This window comes from Lontra canadensis, unplaced genomic scaffold, assembly GCF_010015895.1.
Source record: "Lontra canadensis isolate GAN:19392208 unplaced genomic scaffold, GSC_riverotter_1.0 scaffold89, whole genome shotgun sequence".
Taxonomy (NCBI): domain Eukaryota; kingdom Metazoa; phylum Chordata; class Mammalia; order Carnivora; family Mustelidae; genus Lontra; species Lontra canadensis.
In genome coordinates this window covers 3,980,013-3,994,534 of record NW_022631083.1, presented here as the reverse complement: position 1 = coordinate 3,994,534, position 14,522 = coordinate 3,980,013, and the positions used below count along the sequence as shown (strand labels likewise).

At 50.4% G+C, this 14,522-nt stretch overlaps 1 protein-coding gene across 4 annotated transcripts in view; it reads right to left on the bottom strand.

Annotated features, from left to right (window-relative positions):
• PCSK6 (proprotein convertase subtilisin/kexin type 6) overlaps nt 1-14,522 on the bottom strand; it is a 180,567-nt gene that overhangs the window by 134,928 nt on the left and 31,117 nt on the right. Inside the window, exons 1-2 of one of the 4 annotated variants that reach the window (XM_032835987.1) lie at nt 12,884-12,888; nt 433-437 (exon numbers count right to left, since the gene is read on the bottom strand). The exons of 2 other annotated variants lie outside the window; for them this stretch is intronic. The gene's annotated coding sequence lies outside the window, so the exon portion shown is untranslated. Of the gene's footprint in view, nt 1-432; nt 438-8,008; nt 8,013-12,883; nt 12,889-14,522 lie in introns of those variants that run through there. One more of the 4 variants, XM_032835986.1, reaches the window with a different exon arrangement.

Genomic DNA, 14,522 nt, shown 5'->3' with positions numbered 1-14,522 from the left:
CAATGCACGTTCTCATTTCGTTTTCTACCTCAAGGCATTTTTGTCGGCGATCATAAACCTCATGATTTTGGACCTGTTTGGCACAAAAGCACTTCTATTTCTCCTACAGATAATTCACCTCGCTCACTTCTTCAACCAAGTTAATTGCCATATATGTCAAAGGCTCCTCCTCACGCATGCCAGAGCTGTGATTTAGAACCAGAAGCAATAATGGAGTCTTACCTTCGAGCTGTATTTAATCAGCCTACTTGCCTCTAAGCTGCCTCCATCCCTGGGAGATGTTTCACAACTTCTGGTCTTTTAACTCCGGGCATTCAAGTCAATTCCCATTCAGGGATGTGGAGAAACTCAGGGGTGAATCAAATTTGCTGGCAAAGGGATGGATGGCTTGCAGAGCCACTGACCCTAAGCAAAGCCCTCTTGGGGCAGCACCTGGCCTTAGGGCAACCGGGCCAGACCAGAGGCAGCCAACTCCGAAGCCAGCCAGCTCCCTGCCTCTGAGCCACTGTGACCACCCTTAGCAACGGCTCCAAGGGTCTGAGCTAACGGAAGCCGTTCTGCTTGAGCAATCCTTTGGAAGGAGAGATACTCCCCCATAGTACTGACCAGCCCAAGTGGCAGCAGTGACCAAGGCCGCATCTGTTTGGAAACTTATGTCCAACCTAACATGGGGGCTGAGGGTCTGGGAAGAACCACTCCCAATGCAGAGGAAAAGGGGATACCAGCCAAGGCTGTCCTCCTGCCCCTACAAAGCTAGCCGCAGAAGAAGCTGGACTGTGTTTCAGGGAAAAAAAAAAAAAAAAGGCAAGGGGGTCAGGGCATTGGGTGTTTATAAATCGGAAAGTAGCTGAGGGGCCCCTCTGTGCTTCTGGGTGCCTCTGTCCACCCTCTGGATCCTTACGGAGTAGGATTGAGGGGGTGGGATACAGCCATATTCCTTCCTCACAACCAAAGACTCGAGGCCAGATAGTGTAATTCAGGGCCCTGTGGGACAGTAAGTGTCCCCTGATACTGGGATTACCATGAGGGGAGGAAGAAGAGCCCAGATCCTCAGGAGGGAATCTTGACACCATGAGAGCCTTGACTCCCTAGGGCGCGTGCCCTGTCTGCAGACCAGATTAACACGATGCTCCCAAGGTAGGGCTGCTACAAGTGTCCTCCCAAAGCCTGTAGAGATTATGTGGTTAATAAAATACCAATTCATTCAGAGTACAGAGTGGAAGCCCATGGGCCAAATCTGGTCTATCTCCTATTTATCTTATTTTGGGGGGCGGTAAAATACACATTCCGTTGACCACCTTTTAACAATTTTTAAGCATGCAGGCAGCTGAGTGCTGCTGAGTACGTCCATGGTGGGGTGTGGCCACCAACACCATCGATCTCCAGAACTTTCTCATCTTCCCAGACTGAACTGGCACCCAGCTCACTCACTCTTACTTCCCACTCCTGCCATTCTAATTTCTCATAGCTTGAGACAGCTCGTATGAGTAGAACTGTTTGTGTTTTTGTGACGGGCTTATTACCCTAAACGTGATGTGCTCAAGGCTCATCCAGGCCGTGACATTTGTCATTCCTTTATTTTATTTTATTTTTATTTTTATTTTATTTATTTGACAGACAGAAAGAAAGGAAACATAAGCAGGGGGTAGCAAGAGGGAAAAGCAGACTTCTTGATGAGCAGGGAGCCCGATGCGGGGCTTGATCCCAGGACCCTGGGATCATGACTGGAGCCGAAGGCAGATGCTTAATGACTGAGCCACCCAGGTGCCCCTTTTTTTTCCTTTTTAAGGCTGAATAATATTCCCTTGTCTGTGTATGCCACATTCTGCATATCCATTCATCCATTAATGGGCACATGGATTGCTTCCTCCCTTCAGCTACCGTGAATAATGCTGCTATGAATATGGGTGTGCAAAGATGTGTTCATGACCCTGCTTTCAACACTTTAGGCCATATATACGCCTTGTGTTTTTATCAATCAAACTTTACTGGAGCACAGCCACACCCATTTACTGACCCACTGCCCATGACCGCTATCATATTAAGATGGCAGAATTGTGGAGTAGCTACTGAGACCCTCTGGCCCCCAGGCCTAAAACATTTCACACGCGGACTTTACAGAAAAAGTCTGCCAACCTATGATCTAGAGCATTTGCTGCTGGGCATATTTTGGGAGTCCAGTAAAGGCTCTGATGATGAGCATGGCTTCTCCATAGGTGGGGGACCACCCAGCCACATGCCGAGGGGCTCTGCTTAGAAACACAGGCACAGCTGCTGTCCCCCCACCAGCAGCACCTCATTTGGTCACTGAGCTGACCTTTCTCCAGGTACCCTCCTTGTCTGATGACCCAGGAGGTCTCTCTCATCTGTCTGATTCACGTTCTACTGCCCTCTGCCAAGGCCCTCCCCAGCATAGGGCAGGGGTCAGGAATATGAGGTTTTCATCTCAGGCAGAAGGTCAGAAAGGATCAAGGGGTGACACAGCAGGAGATGGGTGCACCTGACTGCCCAGCGTAAGTCATCTTGGCTTGGCTGATGCAGCATTTACCGTATAGCTGTTTCTTCCTCCCTCCTCCTCCCCCATCCCATCGAAGTCCTTCTCTGGTCCTCGGCTCCCCTGTCACAGCAGGGTTGACCCCAAGTCTGCCCCTCCCAACTCGGAGAGTTGATCCTTAAGATTTCTGAGTGCCTACAGGAGCTAAGAGGACAGGATGGCTGGGAAGCCCCCATTTTCCCATCCAAGCGCTAATCAGGCCTGACCCTGCAGAGCTGCCGTGATCAGATGAGATCGGGCACATTCAGGATGGTGGGGTTGTGGACTGGAAAGCCCCCCTTCTCAAGCAGGGTCACTGGGGACATGGCCACCGGCCTGGTTCAACATGAAGGACACCTGATTGTTCTGTGGCCCTGACCTACAGATAAGGGTATGGGAAAGAACCAGGGGCATGGCTCCATTTTACAGATGGAAAAACAGGCCCAGGGAATGAAGCCCAATCCTTATCCTCAATAACCAGCAATTTCCCCTCTCAGCCCATAGATCGGTAAGTGACCAGATCTGAAACCAAATGACCTAAAGATACACAAATTGGATCTTTAGAATGATTACAACGCTTCTGACACACCTTCAAGGGTCAAAATGGCAAGAGCGAGAATCCTAAGAATGAACAGAAAAATGGGGGCAGCATAGACTTTTAAAGATTTTATTTATTTATTGGACAGAGAGAGAGATCACAAGTAGGCAGAGAGGCAGGCAGAGAGAGAGGAAGGGAAGCAGGCTCCCTGCTGAGCAGAGAGCCTGATGTGGGGCTCGATCCCAGGACCCTGAGATCATGACCTGAGCTGAAGGCAGAGGCTTAACCCACTGAGCCACCCAGGCGCCCCAGCAAAGACTTTTTTTTAACCCAAGGTAATCTCCTCAGTGAGGTAATCTCCTCATCCTTATTTTGATTTGATTTCTGCACTGAGAGTCCGTAGCTCATCCTCTCACCTTGGCAGGCCTGGCCATCCCACGCTGCCATGCCGTGCTATGGCCCGGGGCAGTGTTTATGCCAGAACTTCCACGCTCCCGTGATCACCGCTAACATGCTCTGTGACCACATCCCGAGCCGGGATGGAAGCAGGCTGCCTTTATGAACACGGGGTGCAGGGGCTCCCAAGGAATACCACTGTTTCAGGGCTCTGGCAAACCCCCCTTCATTCCCCAACTTGAGAACGGAAGAGAAACTCTTCCCCCAGCATTCTAGGCTGCCTCCCCATCCTGCTCAGCTCTGAGCCCTTCCAGACCCTCAACTGGCTCTCCATCGATGAAGCTGATCTCTGGTGGACAAGGGGTCTTTTCTTTTTTCCAAAGGCACAACATAAAATTTTCATAAGTGCCTTTTCTCTTCCTTGTCCGTGTATTTTCACGATGCCTTAATTAGAGCCAGTCCCTGAGTGCCCCATCCAAGAAAATGACAGTCTGCTGAATATGGAACGCTCATGTCTCTTTACTCAACAGTGATATGTAATTATACACATTAGTTGATAAAATTGGTAACATCATTAAAACATCATTAAAAACCCTGCTAAATGTTCTGGGCCAGAGCACTGCAAGAAATGAGATCAAAGAACCCACAGCAACAAGAGTGGAGCATGGTTTCTCCTAACAGGGTACTCTATTGGACTTAAAAAAAAAATCTAGATAATGTATACATACGGTACAAACTATGGACAACACAAAGGCGCAGAGAGTTCATAGGGAATGGCAAGTCTCCCTCCTCCTCCTGCCTCCCAGCCACGGGGGTCACCCGACTTTCACCAGGTGTCCCCTGGCTCACAGCAGGAGCTGCTGACCCTGCTGAGCACTCCCTGCGTCCCAGGCAGGAAGCTCACAGTTTGGATGCATTCCCCTGTTTGATTCTCACAACAGCCCCATGCGGTAGATGCTGTGATTATCCTCCCCTTGCCTTTGGGGAAACTGAGGCACCACGTGGTTAAGGAAGACCACATCCTTAGAAAGTAGCACTGTCAGATCTACTGAGTTCACACTCACAACCATCACCCCTTTGCCTCTTGACACATTTCCAGCAGCAGTGGCCCTGGGGGACCCCACTTGCCTTGGTTCTCATCCCGAGCAGCGGGTTTGTTCGCACAGGGCCAAATGGCTCAACCAGCGTCCACTGTCCGTCATTTCAAGGACGTGGAATTTCAAGGACATTTCAAGGGATATTATATCCCAGGCATGTATCCATCCCGTTACGCCCATACGTGAGTGTAAGCCTGCATACGTACATGCGGATATGTGTGCTTATGTATTTCTATGGGCATTTTTTAAAAGATTTTATTTATTTATTTGACAGAAATCACAAGCAGGCAGAGAGACAGGCAGAGAGAGAGAGGGAAGCAGGCTCCCTGCTGAGCAGAGAGCCCGATGCGGGGCTCAATTCCAGGACCCTGAGACCGTGACTTGAGCCGAAGGCAGAGGCTTTAACCCACTGAGCCACCCAGGTGCTCCTCTATGAGCATTTATCTATCTGAATGTGAGTCCGTGTATGTATGTATTCAAATATGTGCACACACATGCATGTACATGTATGGGAATGTTTGTGAGTGTGTACATACGTATGTATCCAGGTGTGTGTGTACATATATGGATGTAGGAGTGTGTATGCTTGTGTGTGGGTATACAATTGTGTGTGTGTGTGTATGTAAGATTCCCCAGTAAATGGCTCTGAAACACAACCATGAAAGTCTTCGGTTTTCCCACAGCCCTTATAGCCACATGGACTTCCAAGCCCACTGCTAACTGCCCTAATTCAGAAGTCCTGGGTCTGGGTCTGTGGCCACCACCTTGGTCAGGATCAGCGGACAGCCTGAGCACAGCAGCCGAGGCCCAGCACCCTGCCTGCCCCCATCTCCCCACCAGATGAAGTTTCCAGTTCTTGGGGTTCCATCTGCCGCTGCACATGTGGGTTCTGAAACCTCTCCCTGGGAGACATGGGGCTACATCCAGGGACTGTGTCAAACCCCTTTCCAGAAGGCCGCGCCTCCTTGCCCGGCCAATCCCCACCGGCCTTCCAGACTCGGCTGAGCGATGGCTCCTCTGCAAAGCCGTTCCCACCCGCATGGGTCCCGAGCACCTGTGCTCTATAGTCTGAGTGCTTGGGGGCCCAGGCCAGACCCTGGCCGTCTTCATCTCCTTGCTCCCAGCAGGGTGTGAGGGGGGCAGCCCCAGTGATGTGAGGGTCTCAGATGACTCGACGAGCAGCCACCCTGGGCTTCTGCCCACCCCCCACCCCCCGCCAACCTTCTTCCAGATCTGCTCCTCCTCCTGAGGAGTCCCTTATCTTGCTGAATGGCATCATCTCCTCCATGTGTGTCCAGGACCACCGAGCCCTCTGCAGGTGACCTGTTGAAGGGTTCTCAAGCCTGGCTGAACCCTATTGTCCTACTTGGGCCATGTACGTACGTTGCCCATTGCCCTACGCAGGTCCCTGGCGTCTGACTCTCTTCTCCCCATTACACTGCCATTCCCAGCCCAGTTCTGCCTCCTCTCAGTGGAGGAAGCCTCGGCCCCTCACGGGGCACATAAAGATCTCCACCCCTGGGTCACGCTGCCTGTCTGGCCACAGGCCGGGCCCTGCCGGCATCACCTCTGTCCTCCGGTGATGCTGCTGTAAGGGACTCTGCTGTCACCTGCTGTTTCACACCTCTGAGCCAGCTTCTCCCAGCCCCTTCACACCCTTCACACATCAGAGGATGTTTTCAACCATCCTCTGAGCTATCGCTGCCTCCAGGAAGCCCTCCTAGGCCTCCCAGGTTCAGGTCTGCCCTGGTTGCTGCCATAACCCACCTTCCCTCCATCCCTCCACTGTAAGCTCTCAAAGGCAGTTTTGTCTATAAACCTCAGAATGCTGGCAATGTCAGGAGGGTAGCAGGAACTCAAAAAATGTTCGGTGAAATTAACAGACTTCAAGTGGCACCAGAAGGACACACACATCTTCCCCTTTCCCCCTATATATAGCTGTCCACCGTGGCCCTGGGGCCAACTAAGACCCCATGACTCCCAGCCGTGCAACGGCTGTCTTGTCATTAGGGCTCTCTCTAGCCCCCCTCCCAGGACAGTCCTGAGGCTGTGAGTCAGGCAGACCATCTACCAGCTGTGTGGCCTGGGCCGGGGCCCAGGCGACTCATCTGAGCTCCCACAGGTGCAGGCAGAGAGAGGCGGGCCACGCAGGACTCTGCACTCCATCCAAGTGGCCCGCCCCCTTCATTCATGGCGAGCTAACTGGCCTCAGAGAGGAAGCCTCTCGAGGACTACAGGTGGGATGAGGGTAAACATCTTGCAAAGCCAAACAAGGAAGGGGCAGAAGCCAAGTGTGGTGGGGGGAGAGGCCTGGGCTGGGGATGTTTACAAGTAGAGCTTCTCGTGTCCTGTTTTCTTTTCTTTCCCCTGTAAATCTGAGTGTATCTAGCTTCAAATCACTGCTTACAGAGGGCAGGTGTGAGATCCGAGGGATCTGCAGGCGCTGGCAGTGAGGAGAGGCACGCTGCCTTCTTGAAGAAAAGGACAACCTATCACCGTCATTCTTTTGCAGCTCCTAGGGCATGCTGTAGAGCCCCAACTAATATATTACATTTGATTTGCAGCAAGTCACTGAGGAGCACGCCAAATCCACCCCAAATGACATCGGATTATTCCAAAGGTCCACCCGCCCACTCAGCCCTCCAGTGAACGTGACCTCAGATGCAGGTGCAGTTCCCTAAGTCCTTAAGTCAGCAAGCTGGGCTGGGGGTGGGGGGTGCTGGGGGGGGGAGTTGGCTAAGTGCATGCTTTGGTCAGCGCACAAAAATGCCACCCCACCTCCCCAGGCTCCCACGGTTAAATCCGCCTCTCGGGAATAGCTGATAAGCCGCCACGAGATGTCACAATTCAAGGTCTCAGAAATGAATGGGCTGCAGAGGAGATTTCTGACTTTGCAAAAAAAAAAAACAACAACAAAAAAAGCAAAACAATAACAAAAAAACCTCTTCACTTTATCACTCCCAGAGCCTGCCCTTGGCTGGAAACAGATGTTCCAAGCCCCGTCCTCTTGCCACTGCCACGTGCCGGCTTCTGGCGCTGGTGGGCTTCCCGGCCAGCATCTTCTGGGGGAGCCTTTGGCTTTGGGGAGAAGGGTCCATGTTTCAGAGTCACAGGCATCAGAGTTCAGTTATAGAATATTACTGATCTCCCTTGGTCTGCTTAAGGAAAAGGTAACTAATGAGAGCCTATAAAAACCTACACATGAAATTAACTCTGTCTTGCTTTGGTGACTCCTACCTGAGGAAAGTTATAAATATAGATGGCCACTGAGCCTATGTTTGGCTCTGAGTTACCTGGTATTTATAATTAAGGAAGTCCAGAGAGGGAGAATGAACATTTTGTTGTTATTTTTTAAGCATTAAAAAAAAAAAAAAGCTTGCTTCCCATTTCAGTCACATAATACACATAGTGACATTTTGTTACTGCAATAATTACAATTCTGACCCAAGTTAAGATTATTGCACAATTTCCTAGTCACCTAAAATTGCTTTCTGCAACACACATCCACCCAGATCCTGCAATTAAGCCACTCAACTTCCTACAAATTCCTGAAAAATCATTAATTTTTTTCTTAGCAACCTTCATTTATTCTCTTCCCTAAAGTTGCCAAATGAAACAGTCTGGCCTCCTATGAGAAAGTCAAATTTATACACCTCGACCTCTACATGTAGCATCCACAAAGAGCCATCTGAAAAACTCTGCAATCTTGACTCTGAAGATCTTTTCTTTTTTTTTAAGATTTTATTTATTTATTTGACAGAGAGAGGTCACAAGTAGATGGAGAGGCAGGCAGAGAGAGAGAGAGAGAGAGAGAGGGAAGCAGGCTCCCTGCTGAGCAGAGAGCCCAATGCGGGACTCGATCCCAGGACCCCAAGATCATGACCTGAGCCGAAGGCAGCAGCTTAACCCACTGAGCCACCCAGGCGCCCCGACTCTGAAGATCTTTTTAAACCATTTCCTGGTTAAAGGTTTCTTTACAGCTGTCTGGAATTAGTCATTTTACCAGATTTCTGAGCCCAACCCGCCTTTTGTATTTATTTTTTGCTTCATTTTGACTGAAAAATAAAAAGTCAGATTCCTGCTCCTAAAAAGAATTCAATCCTAAAGCCATGAGGGGCACAGTATAGCTTTGGGTGTGTGTGGGGAGGGCATGGAGAGAGACTTGGGGTGGCCCAGAGGGGGGGTCGGGGGGGAGGGAAGGTGTCCACGCTGGGAGGGGGCAGCCCAGTCTGGGTGTCAGAGCACAAGTAGGGGAGAAGCATGTCTACACGGTGAGATGTAGGCAGAACACATGCGTCCTGGTTACCCACCAGGAGAAGGATCAAATACAATTAACACACTGGGGCAATGAGAGCATTTTCTCACTCTTGGAGAAGGAAACTGGAAAGAACTCCATGGTGTGGTATTGGAATTGGATAGCCATGTGAATTTAGTTTTCAAGATAGATAGACAGACAGACAGACACATGCCCATCTCTCCTCGCTGGACAGGCCTGGAGAAGCAAACAGCCCCCAACAGCAGTGAACCCACCCAGAGCCCGGGTCTTGGCTTCCAAATACCATTTTGTACTAAAAGGAACCGGGGCTTTTTGGAGAAACAGCAGACTCAAGAGTCAGGGCAGGGAAAGTGCTAGAAGAATCTCTAGTACCACGTTCTGGCAAGAGAAGGAGAAACAGGTCAAAGAACTCTGGAGACATATCCCCAGTATGCAGAAGCCAGACTTGAAAGGTATCCACAGGCCAAACCAGGGACCAGCTGAGAATCAAAATAAATAATCGCTCTGGTAGGTTACAGTCCAAGAATAAAATAGGAAACCATGAGTCCGTACAGATACACTGAACAACAAAACCCAAGCTTTATACGAATTGGCTATTTTTACATAGTCTCAAAGTACCTCTCTTCAAAATATTTACTGATGTATAAAGGGGAAAAGAGAAACCTGACAGGCGGACAAAGCCCCTTAACCAGGTGATCAGCAAGTATTCCACCAGCAACGAGGCAAACTGAAATGGGGGCTGTGGGGTCAGACACGGTGGCCCAAAGTGCAGAACCCAAACATCACCATGAGCAAACAGCAGACAAATCCCCAGTGGAGGGAACTTCCACAATATAACTGGCCTGACCCTGGCAAGTGTCAAGGTCACAAAAGTCAAGAGAATGTTGAGGAACCCTTCTAGACCCTGAGACAGTTAGGAACAGTGAGTGCTGCATGAAGCCATCCTAGAGCCCAAGGCCAAGGAAAAGTCAGTAATGCTGAGCCCAGCTTTCTTTAAATTTTTGACTTTTTGCTCACTGCGGATTTTATTAATTTCAAATTTTAAGACATTGCATTAAAATGTTATTTACCTTGACTACTGAGTTTTCTGCTGGCGTCCATTCCTTAAGCTTTGTGCCCCAGGTGAGAACCTGCCTCCTCCTTACCCTGGGCCTGACCCCATGATAGAGCCCTGACAGCTGTGTGTAACCCCTGACTCCAAACGGGACCCTTTCCTGTGAAGACCACTGTTGGGCAGTCGGCAATAGTGACGGAGGCGTGAGGTACCATCCACAAGCCCCTGGCTTCCACAGTGCCACAGTTCTGTAGAGACCAGCCCTGTCTGTGAAGAGGGATGAGAGGTGATATGGTCAGCTCAGTGATGTACTCTCCAATGGGAGTGTAGACTATACTCCCAGCTCTTTCTGAGAACTTGTGATTTTTAAGTTTTAAGTTTCTTTTAAAAAGAATATTTTAATCGCAATACAAAGAAACTAGAACACCCCCCCACACCTGTTCCCAAATAAAGCCTAAAGAACTTAGAGTATAGAATTGAAGACAAAACCTGAGTCACTTCAACAACCATCTCTTTGGTGAGCTGGTCCTTGGAACCAGGCCTTCCTCCCTCCTGTGAGGGCCACAACCAGGCCCACAACTAGTTTGCAAAAGAGACAAGAGGCCAGTAGAGTTTATTTCCAGGGAAGATGACCACTGGGGTTGGGAGGCTGCTTGAGGCCTGGCCCCGCCCCCCAGGCTGCCTTCCACGTGTCCGGGGCCCAGCTCCTCACCCCAGCCCCCAAGGCTGCTCCCCACCGCCTGTGTGACAATCTGATAGTGAGGACGGGCTCGTGCCATGTGTCCCTGCTGCCTGCTCACTGTTCTGTGACATGTTTGGTCTCCAGTTGGGAGAGGTACCCTCCATGTCCACAGGACCCAGGCAGAGACCCCATGACAGGGAGGAGGTAGGTAGGTGGAAACTCAGGGGACCCAGTTCTGCCAGATCTCCTGAACGCTTCTAGAGAAGCTAATACTCGGATTCTACAAGAGCTCTCCCAAGTTTTTAATATCAAAAACTAATTTTAAAACGTTAACACCACTGGGCAGCCTACAGGCCGCAGGGATCCCGTGGTCCCTGCAATAGAGAGACCCAGACCTTTGGCCCAGACTTCCCTCACTCTAGGAGGCCTGTTGCTTACTTTTGTCTTTCCAAGTATGGGAGACATAAGGGCATGGCCTTATTGTCAGAAAGTCTCACCTAGAAAATGCACCAGGGTCATGCTCAGATTTGCTCTTAGCAAAAGGCATCATGGCTTGTGAATGGAGCAAAGGATGCCTGTGACCTTCAGCACCAATGGTCATGACCAGCACACCTGGCATTGCTTACACCAAAGATCCAAGAGCAAAGCGACACTAAGCACCCAAGAAAACCAGCTGGGGTCCCTCTGGGGAATCTCCAGAAAGAGAGACCAGCACTGGGCTGTCATTTGGGGCTGCTTAACTGAGGAAGTTCAGAAGGCTGCACGGATGGGGGGGAAGAAAGGATTTTTGTCCTTATGAAAGATATGTTTAAAATTCAAACTTTAATATCTAAAATACTCTCACTGGAGAGCAGTTATCCTCAGGGAAATTAAAAAGGATTTTAGAGAAATTAATCTTCAAATTTTTCCCTTTAAAATAAATAGCTCCCATACCCCAAAGAAGTACAAGCAAGGACTTGAATAGATATTGGTACACCCTTGCGTGTGTCAGCACTGCTCACTGTTGTCAGGAGGAGGAAACAGTACAAGTGTCCATCAATGGATAAATGTGGTCTGTGCAGACAATGGAGTATTATCTAGCCTCAGAAAGCAAGGAAGTTTTGACTCATGTTACAGTATGTGTGAACCTTCAGGACATTATGCTCGGTGAAACAAGCCTGTCACCAAAGAACAAATAGCATATGACTGCACTTTGATGAGGCACCTAGGGTAGTCAAGTTCATAAAGACGGAAAGGAGAATGGTGGTTGCCAGCGGCTAAGGGAGGAGGAATGGGGAGCTGGTGTTCAGTGGGCAGAGTTTCGGTTCAGGAGGATGAGAAAGTTCCGGACACAAACGGTAGTGATGGTGGACTATGAGAATGTGTTTAACGACACCAAACTCTACCCTTAAAAATGGTAAGATGGCAAATTTTATTATGACTCTTTCACCGCAGTAAAATTAGATCTCTTCCGCACTCTGTCCCCACCGCTCCTAAAAGTGACTTCTCTCCTGTGTCACGTGGGGTCGGGTCCCGGGGACCTCAGCCCCAGTGACAGAGGCATCTGGAGGCGCACGAGGGAGAGCGTACAGCCAGCCAGCCCCAAGGGCCGGAGGACAGAAGAGGACAGCAAGGCTGCCCAGCTGTAATTACTAACTACTCTGGGCTCCAGGCAGCTCAACCCCCTCCCATGTCTCTCTCTAGTATGTGGTTTCCCTTCAAGGGGAAAAGGATACTGGGGAGGAGATAACAATGCTCTTGGAGACAGGCCAAGTTCACCTGACCCCATCACCCCAGCTTCCTTTTCTCCAGATGTCCATCCCCGGGGATGTCCTTGAAAGTCTGCTGATGGAGCGCCTGGGTGGCTCACTGGGTTAAAGCCTCTGCCTTCGGCTCAGGTGATGATCCCAGGGTCCTGGGATCAAGCCCCACATCAGGCTCTCTGCTCAGCAGGAGGCCTGCTTCCCCTCTCTGTCTGCCTACCTCTCTGCCTACTCTTGTGATCTCTGTCTGTCAAATGAATAAATAAAATCTTATTTAAAAAAAAAGAAAAAAAAAGGAAGTCTGCTGACCAGACAGCCCCCTACCAACCCCTGAGGCTGACTTCTCGGGGGTCTTGCCCTCCTGAGACAGGCAGCTGACGTTACACGAAGATATGGAAAACTCTCGTCCGACCGCATTAGTGCCAGAGCTCAGTGATGCCAATTCAAAACAGACGTACGGGGAAACATGCTCTGTCATTTGGCTTCTGTGACTCAACCCCAAGCCAGTGATTAAAAACGAAGAAGCTCCTGATGAGGCAGGCAGCTGTCATGACGTCACCAAAACCCAACTTGAGGGCCACCCTTTCCCAGCGGCAAAGCACACCCTGGTTTGTAAACTCAAAACAGGGCTTGGTGCCATCCCTTTCAGGATTCACCTTTTCACAGGGGCACGTGGGACTTTTCGTGCAAGCCACCGTGCTAAGGACTCAGGGGACCCAGATGGCTGCCCGTCTCTGGCCCCTCACGGGCTCCCAGCGTCTCCTCTCTCAAGGGAGGGGCTGCATCCGCTTTTCTCTCCCTTTCATGCCAACATTAGGATTTATGGAATGTTTGGCAATAAAAAAGAATTTCGATAGAACTTCTGCATTCAAAGTAAAACTCCAGCCGCGCTAATTCAAAGGTGAGGGAGGAGTCATTGTGGGAAGGAGCGCGGGAGAACACACAGCCAGGCCGCCCTCTCACCTCCGACCATGATTCACTGGGACAATGTCTTGTGAACGGAGAACCGGACAAACACCCATGCACCCCTGGTAGCCTGGTCTTCGGCAAGACCCTGCTGGGTTTTTACTCCTAGTGACACCTACATGGCCTGCCGGGCAACTGCCTACTCACCCCTTCATTCTCAGCAAGTGTCTGACCACCTTCCTGCACCAGGCACCATTCTAGATATAGGGCGGGATCCAGTAGGGCTTACCTACCCCGCAGGACCTGCCTCCAGGAGAGAGACAACAGTAGGGTGTCCCGTAGGGCAAGGGGAGGGAGACCCAAAGGAAGTCCTCTGTCCAGCTGGTGCTCGAAAGGTAAACTGAGTAATGACCTGCACAAACCCATCCCAAGATAGAAACCCACACCTGCCTTCTGAGAGGCTGGTGTCCTGCTGGTGGACAGACATTTTCTACCTGGCTTTCGAGCAAACATGGGGCCAGGTAGAGAGAGGAGGGACACACTGGGAAAGGATGGCAGGCTGAGCTGGGAGGGAGCAAAGGGACCTCAATCATTCCCTTGCATGGACTGTAGGGGACACTCTGATGGGACTCCACATTGCCCTCTTGGGCCTCATAGTCAGGCAGCCCAGATCTGAATGGTGGCTCCTCTGTTTGATTGAAAAGAGGCTCTGGGCAAGGCCCTTAATTCCTCTGCCCCTCTCATTCCCTTTCCATGCAACGGGGATGAACGGTCCCACCTCCACGGTTGTCAGGAGGGTAAATGGGGCTGGCACGTGGCGAGCAGTCACGCAGGTCACTCGTTTCACATCATCTCTTAAAGAAAAGAACGTAAGTGCATCTCACCTGCCACAAAGCCACCTGCAAAGTCAGTTCAGGAACAAATCCCATTTGCCCTTTGATTCTAATTAAAAAAAAAAAAAAAAAAGTGGACTTTTGTGTATCAGTGGTTCCTATGGGGAAAATAATGTCTCCTAGACAGAAGCCAAAAGGTCAGCATGAACGGTATCACCATGCTGGCCAGGCCCGTGCCCGCAGAGCACGTGGGAACAGGAGCTGTGTTCTGGACCCCCAGGGACGGGTACACCCGCAGGGAGGGCTCTTAAGCATCCCGGCCAGTGGTATTCCCCCACATCTGCCGGTCCGGGGTTTTTCAGTTCCCTGAACTCACTTTTCTCTCTCTCCCCTTTCCCTCCTCTCAATGGTTACAAAATACAGCTGCCAATAAATGATCGATTCCAGGCTGACACATTTTGTAGG